Source organism: Talpa occidentalis, unplaced genomic scaffold (genome assembly GCF_014898055.3).
Source record: "Talpa occidentalis isolate TD23 unplaced genomic scaffold, MPIMG_talOcc4v2.1 talOcc4.909, whole genome shotgun sequence".
In the NCBI taxonomy this organism is placed as follows: domain Eukaryota; kingdom Metazoa; phylum Chordata; class Mammalia; order Eulipotyphla; family Talpidae; genus Talpa; species Talpa occidentalis.
In genome coordinates this window covers 10,160-23,630 of record NW_023605316.1, presented here as the reverse complement: position 1 = coordinate 23,630, position 13,471 = coordinate 10,160, and the positions used below count along the sequence as shown (strand labels likewise).

Below are 13,471 nucleotides of genomic sequence, written 5' to 3'. Positions count from 1 at the left end.
CCCAATTTTTTTTCCTGTAATTTTTACTGAGGTGACATTAGTTTACAACACTGTTTATGATATAGGGGAACATGTTCACACCTCTTCAGATGTATGTTGCCAAACTCACAATCAAAAGCAATTTTCAATCATCTTTGAAACATTTCTGCCATGTCACAACTATATAACACTAGTTATTTTCTCATTTTTTCCTTTTTCCCAACAATAATGTCACTGTTCTGAATACCTTAATTTAATGATTCCATCTTGTGGTTCACAGTGTTGCTTCAGAAAAAGCTTTAGTTTATCACGAGAAAATAGATGTTTTCTCCGGCTATAGGGGAAGGAGGAAGAGAAAGAGGAACGTGTTAGTTTCAGAGACTTCAATTCAAAATCCACCACCTCTGTATATCTACAACCAGAATTTCAAACCTAGGAAGAGAAGGATATTTCATTTTCCAATAGTATTTGTGAGAACATTATACAGAAGTATTTATGTAGAGTGTTATATGACCTATTTGTGACTTTATTTTGAATATTTGTTTTTGTTTTTGTGTAGAAGAACTGGGGATATAGGCCAGAGGTGCGGCGGGTGAGAGGATTCATCAGAGACATAGTGGGGAGCAGAACAGGTAGATCCACTGAAATACACTGCTGAGAGATGCAGCGGGTGAGAGAGGAGAGGTCTGCTGTGCCACGTGGGTCAGCTCCCTGGCTGGGGATCAAACTCAGGTCACAGAGGTGATGAAGCTAAGACCTAACCCCTCGGCCACCAAGGAGGCCCAAGTAACTCTATTATAAATGTTCATCACAAAACTAGTACATGCATTTGATGCTTAGAAACCAATCAAAAATCAAATAAACTCAAGAAAAATAAACTATAGTGAGTAAACCATACCTTATAAAATTAGATGATCATTCAAGCTAGCATCATTCTTAATAATCTTTAAAAAACTAGAATCAGTAGACTATATATACACTTAAATCAGCACTCAGAGTTATATCAAGATTCTAAGCATATAATATTTTAAATTCCCTTTGCCACCAAATTCAAAAACAGCAAAAACAAATATCATCACAAAAAACAAAAACAGTAAACACCCCACAAATTAATTTCAGGTCATGCAAGATTCTGAAAAAAAGTAAATGTTTTAAGACAGTTCTATGTGTTTCTTTCAAGAAAAAGCCAAGGCAAAAGTGTGTGGGAGTGAATAAATATAGACATTTTAACATAATCGCCCTCCCCCAAAAGCATGTATTTTTTCTAGACCATACAAAAAATTATATGAAAGGGGTCTAGTTTTTACTACTATATCCCAGTACCATACGGTAGCTGACAAAGAGAAGGTAATTATCTGCTGACTACTGAATATATATTTGTGTTCAAGAACTATACTATGCTATGTGACTTCTACCAGCCACAAGTTTTTATAAATAAAATAAAAAGTTCAGTTTCTCATTATTCCATGTTTCAACTTATCAACAGTGATTATGTGGCTACCATATTATATACATTGCCCATGTAGTATTTTCATAATCACAAAAAGTTTTTTTGTCATTATTATTCTATCATATCAAATCTTCCTCATGGGAATATTATCATCTCTTTATTACAGGAATTGTACTATCTTTTGATACTAATAAGGAGTTACTAATCACTTAAGTGTTCTACCACCAAATATTACTTTTTACCTTACAATTCTTCAGTTTTCCAATTAAGAAGGAAATAAGATTGCAAGCAAGATCTAGTAGAATTATATTTAAAGTTTTAGTCAAAAGGTAAATAGAAAAATGAAAAGTATGAAACAGAATTACAGTGTATAAAGAACACATCTTGAATTTAAGGCCAAAAAGGTCAAAACTTTACTATGAATAAGGAAAAAATTGGTAGTCTCAAGTATGCTAATTAGTCCATAAACAGAACAAATTCAAAGGTTTAAATAATCCATGAGCATTATCTTGGAAATATTTTTCAATATGTAATAAAATGTAGAATGCTTCAGAGATCCTAAATTAATGATGGGACCCTCCCCACCCGCCCCCCAAAAAAACCAGCCAAACAGAGAACTATATACAACGCTGGGCACAGTGGCACACACTTGTAGTCCCAGCTACCTGGAAGGTTTAACCAGGATTGCTTGCGCCCAGGAGTTGTGTGGCTATAGTGCGGTATGCTGACCAGGTGTCTGCACTAAGTTTAGCATCAATATGGTGACCTCCCAGGGACAGAGGACCACCAGGCTACCTAAGGAGGGGTGAACCAGTGCAGGTCGGAAAAGGAGCAGGTCAAAAAACTACATACAGCTATAACAGTTACAGAATATATCCTGTTCAGAATTCACTTAACATATATGCTATTATCATTCTTCTTTGGGCTTATATGAGTATATATGGGGCAACAAGGATAAAAGAATAAGTAAAATTATTTTATATCAAGTAGAAGGTAAGAAAAAGTTCTACATGGCAAGCTGATAGTTAGCTAATGTCTGCTTGCTTTCAAATGACAATAATAGGGATTTTCCTAAGATACAGTTACGTAACTAAAAGCCAGCCCTTAAAAATTGGTATTTACTACTCACAATCTCTCTTTTTCAATTGACCTCAAACAGGAATTTTTAAAGATACTAATTTTTTATTTTTATGTTTTTAAAGAGTAGAGAAGGGGCCTCCCTGGTGGTGCAAGAGGTTAAGATGAAGCACTATGAAGCTATCCGTAGCCACTGCAGCACGAGTTCAATCCCCAGCCAGGGAGGCGACACATATGGCGCAGCAGACCTCTTTTGTTTCATCCGCTGCTCCCCTTAGCAGTGTATTTCTGTAGATCTGTCTGTTCTGCTCCCCGCTCTGTCTCTGGTGAATCCTTCACCCCCTGAATCTCTGGCCTGTACCCCAGCTCTTATATGCATAAATAAATCTTTAAAAAAAAAAGAGTGGAGAGACTGTTCAGATATTGGTGTCTAAGGAATGAAATATTATAAATGTGTTCTGTATTGTAAGCAACCCCAGATTTCTCAACTTTGAACACCAAGTTTTCTCATGAGATGTACTTCATAAATTGAATCCTGCTTAAATCTTCAGATGTAAATACAATTTGTGGTTTGTTACTAAACTAAAAAAAGATTCAGGGAGTCTATTAGGATTCATTTTATGAGCAAATAAATGTACCCTTATTTCAAAAAGGGAAGCAAGCACTTGCAACACTACCTATTTATTATACCAGATCTTCCTAATCTAATTATTCTATGTTAAACCAGCAAAGAGAAGTTACCTAATCTTACCTGATTTGTGTTGCTTTAACAATAGTACACTCATACAATTCTTTTCTAGTGGGTTGCACCTTGTACTTGAATAATAAAGGATCAATTGTATTTTTTTTCTTCCTAAAAAAGAGCAAAGACACAAATCAGTTAATAATTTGTATAGAAACATGAGATTTAAATGGAAATCTAGTTTCTAAGAACATAAACAGATTTTAACGTATTTATATTTTATCTAGGATTTTATAAGTTACTGTAATACCCATCACCACCATTCTACTATCTAAAATGGTACAAAGTACTATTATATGTTCATGGGTACTTTACACAGTCAATATATATTCCTTGGGTGAAGAAATTAACTAGAGATGAGTAAGCACAGAGCACCCAGTTTAGGTTAAAGAAACAAATAGTTCTTGGATTTGCTTTCAAATTTTCTTCTTCATAGCTATGTAACTCCAGAGTAAAAGTGGAGACAATGTAGCTTATCCATGTTAAGAATTAGCAGATGTGGTATATATACACAATGGAATACTACTCAGCAATCAAAAAAGATAAACTCATGCAATTTGCAGCAACATGGATGGAGCTAGAAGGAATTATGCTTAGTGAAATAAGTCTGAAGGAAAATGCAAAATATTGGATGGTTTCACTTATAGGAGGAGTACAGGGGAACCAAATAAGACATCAGGGGAAAAAAATAATAATACAAAACACAACACAACATAACAAAAAAGACCCAGACAATTATAAGCCAGAGACATCCTGCAGCGGAGGGAGAGGGAGAGGGATCAGAGAGAGGGAGGGAGGGAGCAGCACAGGGGACTGAGGTGATGGTGCAAGGGTGCATTGCTGAAGGAAATTCTATGGGAACTAAGAGGGGGGGGGGGAAGCAAACATTGTTTAAAAATGAACAATGGGGCCTCCCTGGTGGTGCAAGGGGTTAAGCACAGCTCTATGAGCTATCCGTAGCCTCTGCAGCATGAGTTCGACCCCTGGCCAGGTAGCTACTCACATGGCGCAGCAGACCTCTCCTGACTCGCCTGCTGCTCCCCTCGGCAGTGTATTTCAGTCAGTCTGCCTGTTCTGTTCCCCACTCTGTCTCTGGTGAATCCTCTCAGACCCCCCCACACCTCTGACCTGTACCCCAGTTCTTGTATGCATAAATAAATCTTTAAAAGAAATGAACAATGATGTAAAAATATATAAAATACTTAAAAAATAAAACAGAGAACCTCAACAGTTAAAAAAAAAGAATTAGCAGAGGTTACACATTTTATCCCATCTCCCAAATTCTTATCTTTTCTTTCCTTTGAGGGTATATTTATTCATTTGTCATCCATTCATCCACCCATCCATCCAATAAGCAGTTAAGAGCCTACAATGGGTCAAATACTAAACTACCACCATATAACCCAAGAACTGTCACCAAAGTCCCTTCTGCTCTTCCCTCCCTGTTTTAACCCCTCTCCTTTTCCCTCCCCTGCTGTCTGCCTTAGATCTACAGTTTGCCTGCAAGTTTTGTCTTTTTTTTTTTGACCCTTTGTTTGGTTTCCCTATATTCCCCCTATGAGTGAAACCATCCTATATTTTTTCTTTTTCATTCTGACTTATTTCATTGAGCATAAGCCCTTCTACCTCCATTCATGTTGCTATGAATAGCATAAGTTTACCTTTCTGATTGCTGAATCGTATTCCATTGTGTATATATGCCACATTCTTCTTGATTCATTCATATATTTGGGGGCCTTGAGGCTGTTTCCCTATCTTAGGTATTAGTGAATAGTGCTGCAATAAATATAGGAGTAAAAGTTTCCTTTCAAATGAATGTTTTTGTGTCTTGTGGTAAATTCCTAGGTGTGGAATTGCTGCTAAACCCATTCTTAGTGGGCAAACATAAGAGATGAGTAAAGAAAAGAACAATGAGAGCAGACAGATGATACATGTTATCATTCTCAGAAGACTAATAGATTAAACTCTAAATCTCTTTACTTCAATTTTATATGCTACAAATTAAATTATATTCTCTAAAATGTAGCTTAGACTTTTATCAAGGGCTATAAATAAGAGCTAAGAAGCGAATTTTTAAAATAAAAATTTGCTTTAGATACACTGAATATCTGAATAAAACATAATTCTAAATTTAATCTTTAAACTTGCATATGTAAAGCGAAACATATACAAAGTATCCAATAGTCATGATTATAAAAATTAGCCTCATCTCAATCTCAATTACACTTAGATTGGTGTAATCAAAGGCTCTGTCATAAACCTCAGGGTAAATAACTGAGAAAAAATGATTTCATAATGTTACTCTAGAAACCAAGTCTGGCAAAGACATCATAAAGTGTTCTGCAAGAATGTTAGTGCTAAGACACTAAAATGTCCAGGGCTACCACATACACATGAAATAGGCTTTCCGATGCGAAGGAAAAGCAACAATTTTCTTAGTCTTTTTTAGAAGCTTAGTGTAAGAAACACATTTAAAGTGTTATTTTCAATCCTCGAAATAAATAAGTGGTCAGTTTCCTAAAACCTTGATCACTGTCCATCAACAAAAGCTGACCTACAAAATTAATTATGCAGTTACTGCTTTGTTCAGTCAGACTCCACAGCTGATGCCCACACTGATAAACAAGTAATATACTATCCTGAGGAAATAAATGTAAATTTATTTAAAAAATCAAGTCTTCAATTTCCTACTTTTACTGCTATGGTATTTGGCTTTGAAAAAAAGTGAATAAGCTCCCTCAAATGCATCAAAATAGTCAATTTATAAAACTCTGATGGATCAGAATATTTAAAGAATTATAATTAAAGAAGTCATTAAACAACCTAAATTTAAAAACTGGTACAGGACTTATATCAGGACCAATAAAATAAATACATCAAAAGATGCTCAACATCAGTGGTCATTAGGGAAATGCAAGTCAAAAGTACAATGAGATACCACTTCTCATAGGCTATAATCAAAAAAACAAACAAAAAAACAAAAAATGGTGAGCATGTGACAAATTAGTATGAATATAAAATGGTACAGTTGCTGTAAAAAGCAGTTTTGCAGTTTCTTAAAAAGTTAACCATAGGGCCTCCCTGGTGGCACAAGGGGTTAAGCACTGCACTATGAAACAATTCACAGCCTCTGCAGCATGAGTTCGATCCCCTGCTGGGCCAGGGAGCAACCCGCATGGTGCAGCAGACCTCTCCTGTCTCGCCTGCTGCTCCCCTCAGCAGTGTATTTCAGTCAGTATGCCTGTTCTGTTCCCCACTCCATCTCTGGTGGATCCTCTTATCCCCTGTTATCTCTGCCTTGTAACCGGGCTCTTGTAAACACAAATACATCTTAAAAAAAAAGAAGTTAACCATAGAATTATATGGCCCAGCAATTCCATTCCTAGATCTATAGAAATTTCCTGGGTATAAATAAATAAAATAAATCTTTGAAAAAAAAAAAAAAACCGAACAATTTAAATAATAAAAAAAAAGAAGTATCTGTGGACCTAGAGTCAGAAATCAGATTCAAGATAAGGGGATGGAGGAAAAGGGAATGGAGAACTATCACTTAAACAGGGGTAATAAAAGGCAAATAGTGATATCTGTATAACACTGTGACTGTAATGTCACTAAATGAATGGTTAAATGGAATAACATGTTTTTTAACATACACAGACTTCATAAAACATTTGATCAGGGGCTCCTGGTGGTGAAAGAGGTTGACGCAACTATGAAGCTATCTGCAGCCACTGCAACACAAGTTCGATCCCCGGCAGGGAGCAGTAGCAGATCTCTTCTGACTCGCTGCTGCTCTCCTCAGCAGTGTGGTCATCTGCCTGTTTTGTTTCCCACTCTGTCTCTGGTGAATCCTCTCACTCCCTACACCTCTGGCCTGTAACCCCAGTTCTTGTATGCAGAAATAAATCTTTAAAAAAAAAAAACAAAACAAAACTGGTGATCATTTTAAGGACCTAGGCTTAATTCTAAATGTGCTATTCTTTTTTTTTTATAAAGATTTATTTCTGCATACAAGAACTGGGGTACAGGCCGGGGGGGGTGGTGAGAGGATTCAGAGACAGAGTGGGGAACAGAACAGGCAGATTAACTGAAATACACTGCTGAGGGGAGCAGTGAGAGAGTCAGGAGAGGCCTGCTGCGCTATGTGGGTCACCTTCCTGGCCAGGAATTGAACTCATGCTGCAGTGGCTGCCGACGGCTTTATAGTGCTGCGCCCTAACCTCTTGCGCCACCAGGGAGGCCCCCTAAATGTGTAATTCTTATAGATTTTTTTTTTCCTTCTGGTTATTAATTCTTACAGATATTATGAAATTAATGATGCTGGGAAATTTTTCTTATTCTGAACTTCTATTTCTCAATGTACAGAATATAATTATCCTTACAGAATGTTCTGAGGAATAAGACAACATATGCTTTTATATAGTTTAAACTCACGGAAAATGGCCAATATTTGTTCCCTTCCCCTTCCTTCAATCCTCCTAACGGAAACATGAGAAAATCCAGATTATGCTTTATAGGCAAAGAGGAATCTTGAAGTAAATTTCTTATTCATTTAAATTAGGGAATTAATAGGGCCTCCCCGGTGATGCAGCAGGGTGAGCGCACCACTGTGATGCTGTCTGCAGCCTCTGCAGCTCTGGGTCAATTCCCCAGCCAGAGAGATTTCCACATGGCAGGGCAGACCTTTCCTGTCTCGCCCGCTGCTCCCCTCAGCAGTGTATTTCTTCGTCATTCTGCCTGTTCTGCTCCCTGCTCTGTCTCTGGTGAATTCTCTCACCCTCCCGTGCCTCTGGCCTGTACCCCAGTGCTTGTATAAATAAATAAATCTTTAAAAAAAAAGTTAAATTAGGGAATTAATAGAAAAAACTCTGTAACAGAGTAAAGATCCAAAGATGACTATGCTTCATCTTTCCTGGAACCTCAGGATATAACAATAGCAATCTACAAACTAGACATTTTATGATGCTGACATATAATGAAGGTTCAGATTTTTGTAAGAATCACAAAAGGTTACAAATAAGTGCAAATAAAGTAACTGATCAGCTTACTCACTTTTCCTATACTAAGGGTCTATCTCAAGTACCTATATTCAAGGGATGAGGCAGTTTATTTAGGCAGGAAATTATGATTGATTGACTCTCATGGCCAAATTTTGATGAGTTTGTTGTAAGTGGCACACACAGAAGTCACCAATGAAATTTTGCTGTAAATGCTACATATGATAGGCAAAATGTTTACTATTACAATTCTGAATTAATCTGCTTTGTATTCAGGGTAACAAATTAGCCACAACATATACAAGCAGCTCATACTCAAATTTTAAAAAGTATATACTAGAATGCTAAACTTAACAATTTTGACATTCCTCATTTCAAAGCGCTTCACAATACCTAAATGAATTTAAAAAGTATATTAAAACTTTCTACAAAATAGCCTTAAATGATAAATCATTTTAAAATTAAAAAAAACATAAATGCTTATATTCTAACATTTATTAAAATATTTTACATATAATCTGTATTTAATCCTTCAAGATTTGCATAGTCAAACTCCATTTAAGAGTTATAGTCTATGATACAGTCAAAATAAAACACAGGAACTGTCAGAATTACTGAAGGACATACATTCACAACCACAATATCCAACTAATTTTGCACCCCAAACCCTGTATTCAATGAGAGACTGATTAGTTTTTCTGTTTAATGATAGCAATTCAAGAAAAAATGATATATATCAAAAGCCTTATAATAGGTCCAGTAATGTTTATTTCACTCCCCTAAAAATAATTTTATTCTGCAAGGCAATGTACTAGCTAGATGACGTTGGCAAAGTGAATTAACTTCTGTAAGGATCAGTTTCTTTTTGTTAAATAAGAGTAACAACACTCTTCTAGGAATGGAAAATGTGCATAAAAGCACTGAGCACAGTGCCTGGCCACAATTAATGCTCATATCCTAGTTATAGCTACAATCAGACAAAAAGACAACTTAAACTACAAGGTTCTAAACTACAAGGTTGATAGTTACAGGCCAGGAGCAAGGGCTTTAGTTAAAGAAGTAGTTAAGAGAAGGCCTCAGATTTCTTATTTGAATATTATGGTACTGTTGACTGAAAACAGAAAAAGACCAAGACAAGTTGGAGAAAGCACTTTTAACTGAGATGCTTAACAGGCAAGAGAGAACAAAATAGAACAGCAAAGATTTAGACAGCTGTTGTGGAGAACAGTTGTGGGAACTGGGCTACATACATAAAAGGAATTTTAATTGGTTGAGGATTCAGTGGAGATTTTAAACTTACCTGTAGACAATATCAATCTACATATGTTTGTGATTTTTCTCCAAAGGCACTTAGCTGACAAAGGTTATCAACTAACTGAATTTCAGAAGGTTACAGTTTCTTTACCATAAGCACCATAAGGTGGTTAAGTATAATAATTAAGATACAGAATAAATTTTCCCAAGTAAAAAAAAGGTGAATGAGGAGAGTTCCAAATGTTCTTAAAACAGTTGATTAAAGTTAACAGGGTAATGGGCCTCCCGGTGGCGCAGCAGTTGAGCGCTGGGTTGCGAAGCTGCCCACGGCCTCTGTGGCACCGGTTCGATCCCCAGATGCTCCCCAGCCACCGGAGGAGGGTCCCACATGGCGCGCAGACCTCTCCTGCCGCCCGCTGCTCCCCTCAGCAGTGTACTTTGGTCCTTCTGCCTGCTCTGCTCCCTGCTCTGGCTCTGGTGAATTCTCTCACCCTCCCGCACTTCTGACTGTACCCAGTGCTTGTATAAACAAAACAAACAAATAAATAAATAAAACATGCCTCTATTTAAAAAAAAAAAAAAGTTAACAGGGTAAGCTTCAATTTCGCAAATTCCAACTTGTGTTGCTAAATCACATTGTTTAAATGGGTACTATACTGTAGTAAAACCAGAAAGAAAGAAGAGAATAAAGAACTATTATTTTGATGGGGTATTATTAGCCAATCTGATAAACACTTTAAAAATTAATAAAAATCACTTACCCGTTTTGAAAAGAACTGTTTTGTGTTTCTGAATCATCACTATCACTAATGATAATAGTTTCTCCATCTACATTGCTGACATGTCCATTAGCAAAACCATTTTGATGATGTGATGGAGGAAGGACCTCCAAAATCCTACACTGTAATCTGAAAGAAAATGATACATTTTAAAATGAAAACCATTCAATATTTTATAGCCAAACATTTCAGAACAATCTATTTTGAAATAAAAACTATCTTGTTTTATAGAAACTGGCTGACTGATATAGCAAAGTGAATCATGAAGAAAATCTGTTCATCCAATTAAGCAAATGCTAGCTACAATTTTAAAATACAAAATTATTTTAAAGGTCAATTTATCAATACTCTTAGCAATTATATATGTTGCTATTTAGAAAATCAGATACTAGCATAATATCTCATACAGATTAGGCTTTTCAGTCTTTCTAAGCATCCAATAATTTTAATTCTGAAATGCTAATGATCATAACCTTGTTCATGCTCACTGTAACGTCTGCTATGATTTCTGATCTCTGGAAAGTTTCCTGGTCACTAATATCCGTATTAAAGATTCCCTTACCTCTGTCCATTTTACTTGGATTTTATAGAGTGCCATTTCAAATTCATTTACCATAACTGAAACATAACTCAATCCCCTTTTTATTGCACTTATTTTCAATGTTAGGAAAAAACGCATTATTTTGTCCACACTATCTTTTCTCCCCAAATTTCATTATTTTCTGCTTTGAAACCATGAGTCTACTAGGAATTCATGGTTAGAAACTCACTATTATGGCCGAAATAATTTTCCCCTCTCTACAGCATCTTAATTTTTCTCTGATTATATTTATTGAAGTAAAGTTGGTGTACATTACTGGGGTAACCGGTTGAAAACTCTACAAATGCATGTTTTCACACCACAAAAAAAAGCCCCATTAATCTTCCACAATAGTCCACTCCTACTTCCACTGGTCCCACCATTCCTTTCTTGACAGTTCCAGAGATTTCTCTAACTTTTTCCTTGTTCCTCAAAGCTTTAGTCCCAACCCTTTAGTATAAGAAAACGAGAAAGATCCTGACTTAGGTTCCTTGATTTCCTTAACATCAAATGTTCTTATCTTTCATAACTGTTCATATTCTTACACTGGAAGATTCTCTTACATCTCTTCCTCTTCTTATTTTGTTTCGTCACTTTTCTACTCCTGTGTATCTTCAGTCTTCTTCTGATAAGACATACACTATTCACTATTCTGGAAAGCTTATATCCCTTCTCCAGCTTTCTAGATAGACCAGGGCTTGAGAAGACCTGTGAATAATCCCTAAGAAAAGAATGTACAGCACTGGAGAGCAGGCTATAAATTGAGGGAAGAGTGACCATCTTTTGCCATCTCACTTTGTAAATCCAGTAAGGGTCTGCGTAAGCCACATTTGATTTCAAGAAAAATGCTAGTACAATTTTTAGAAATGTCTCCTTATACAGAAACGTTTTGTCAAGAAGCAAATGGAGGGCCTCCCGGGGGCCCAGCGGGTTGAGCGCAGAGCTATGGAGCTGTCTGCAGTCTCTGCAGTGCGGGTTTGATTCCCAGCCTGCCAGGGAGATGCCCACGTGGCATGGCAGACTTCTCCTGTCTCACCCGTTGCTCCCCTCAGCAGTGTATTTCAGTCGATTTGCCTGTTCTGCTCCCCGCTCTGTCTCTGGTGAATTCACTCACCCTCCCACACCTCTAGCCTGTACCCCAGTTCTTGTATAAATAAATAAATCTTAAAAAATAAAAAAGGCAAAAGGAAAGTCAAGTAAAGATAACTTGCATCTTTCCCTGCCCTGTATGTATTTTCTTAAATAAATTGATGGTCACTCTTCCCTCAATTTATAGCCTGCTCTCCAGTGTTGTACATTCTTTTCTTAGTGCTTATTCACAGGTCTTCTCAAGCCTTAAAAAAACCATTTCATCTATTCACATATCCCCACTCAATGACGTCTTCTCTCCCTCCATTTACTGTTAGGTGGCTCAAATATGTGGTTAACATAGTTTTTCTGCTTTCCTACCATTCCTTAAACCCTCCCAATTTTATCATCTTACACAGGAACTGGTTCCAGGAAAAGTCACAGTGATATACTAATTCAAGAGTCTTGCCCCAGTCTTTACCTCTTGCAAACTTTTACTGCCCTCTTTCTTTCTTAAAAATCCTATTTCCATGGTCCTATCAATTGATATAGTATGCTTGCAACATTCACTTATATAGCTGAACCCTTTCTCTCTTTCTGCTGGATCCTTGTTCTCCTCCTACTAGCAAAATAGAATTCTTCCAAAGTTCTATTACATGTCTATTAGTAGGTATATACTTTCCCTTAGTGTTTTTATCTCAGCTCTATTTAAGTGACAGGCATCTCTAGCCTCACTCTCAACCTCTGGTAATGCAATCATTAAAAAAAAAAAATCAATTTCAATACACATTTACTTAACCCATGGGGTTTTATCTCTATTAAGGGAGTCACAGTAACAAGTTAGAGAAGAATGTAGAACCACTTGGTAAAACAATATGGCAGTTCCTGAAATGATTAAACAGAATTACCATATGACCCAGCAATTCCACAACAATTTATCAGGAGTTAAGTCCTGATAAGTGACAGGTTCGCAAACACTATAAGTAGAAAATGCATTTAATACAATTGATCTACCAAACATCAAAACTTAACCTCGTCTACTTTAAACATGCTCATAATTTAGTCTACAGCTGGGCAAAATCATCTAACACAAAACCTATTTTGCAATAAACTGTTGACTTTTTTTTTTTAAAGATTTATTTATTCATTTACACAAGAACCAGGGTACAGGCCAGATGCGTGGTACGGTGAGAGGATTCACCAGAGACAGAGCGGGGAACAGAATAGGCAGACTGATGAAATATACTTCTGAGGGGAGCAGCAGGTGCGACAGGAGAGGTCTGCTGCGCCATGTGGGACCCTCACTGGCTGGCTGGTATTGAACCGTCGCTGCAGAGGCTGTGGGCAGCTTCACAGCGTGGCGCTCAACTGCCTGCGCCACCAGGGGAGGCCCAACTGTTGATTTTCTTATGCATATTTATTGAATACTATACTAAAAGTGAAAAACATATATGATGGGAAGAAAAAATATAAAGCACAATGTATTGTGGTCATATAGTATACAGCTGCTATATAGTATATATGTTGGTCATGTAGTATATAGCA

At 36.8% G+C, this 13,471-nt stretch overlaps 1 long non-coding RNA gene across 1 annotated transcript; it reads right to left on the bottom strand.

Moving 5' to 3' along the window:
• Positions 1-237: 237 nt before the first annotated feature.
• Positions 238-10,403, bottom strand: LOC119237456 (uncharacterized). The gene is made up of 3 exons (XR_005123343.1): positions 10,261-10,403; positions 3,258-3,359; positions 238-313 (listed from the first exon to the last, which is right to left on the bottom strand). It is a non-coding gene; the product is annotated as an uncharacterized LOC119237456 (long non-coding RNA).
• Positions 10,404-13,471: the final 3,068 nt, after the last annotated feature.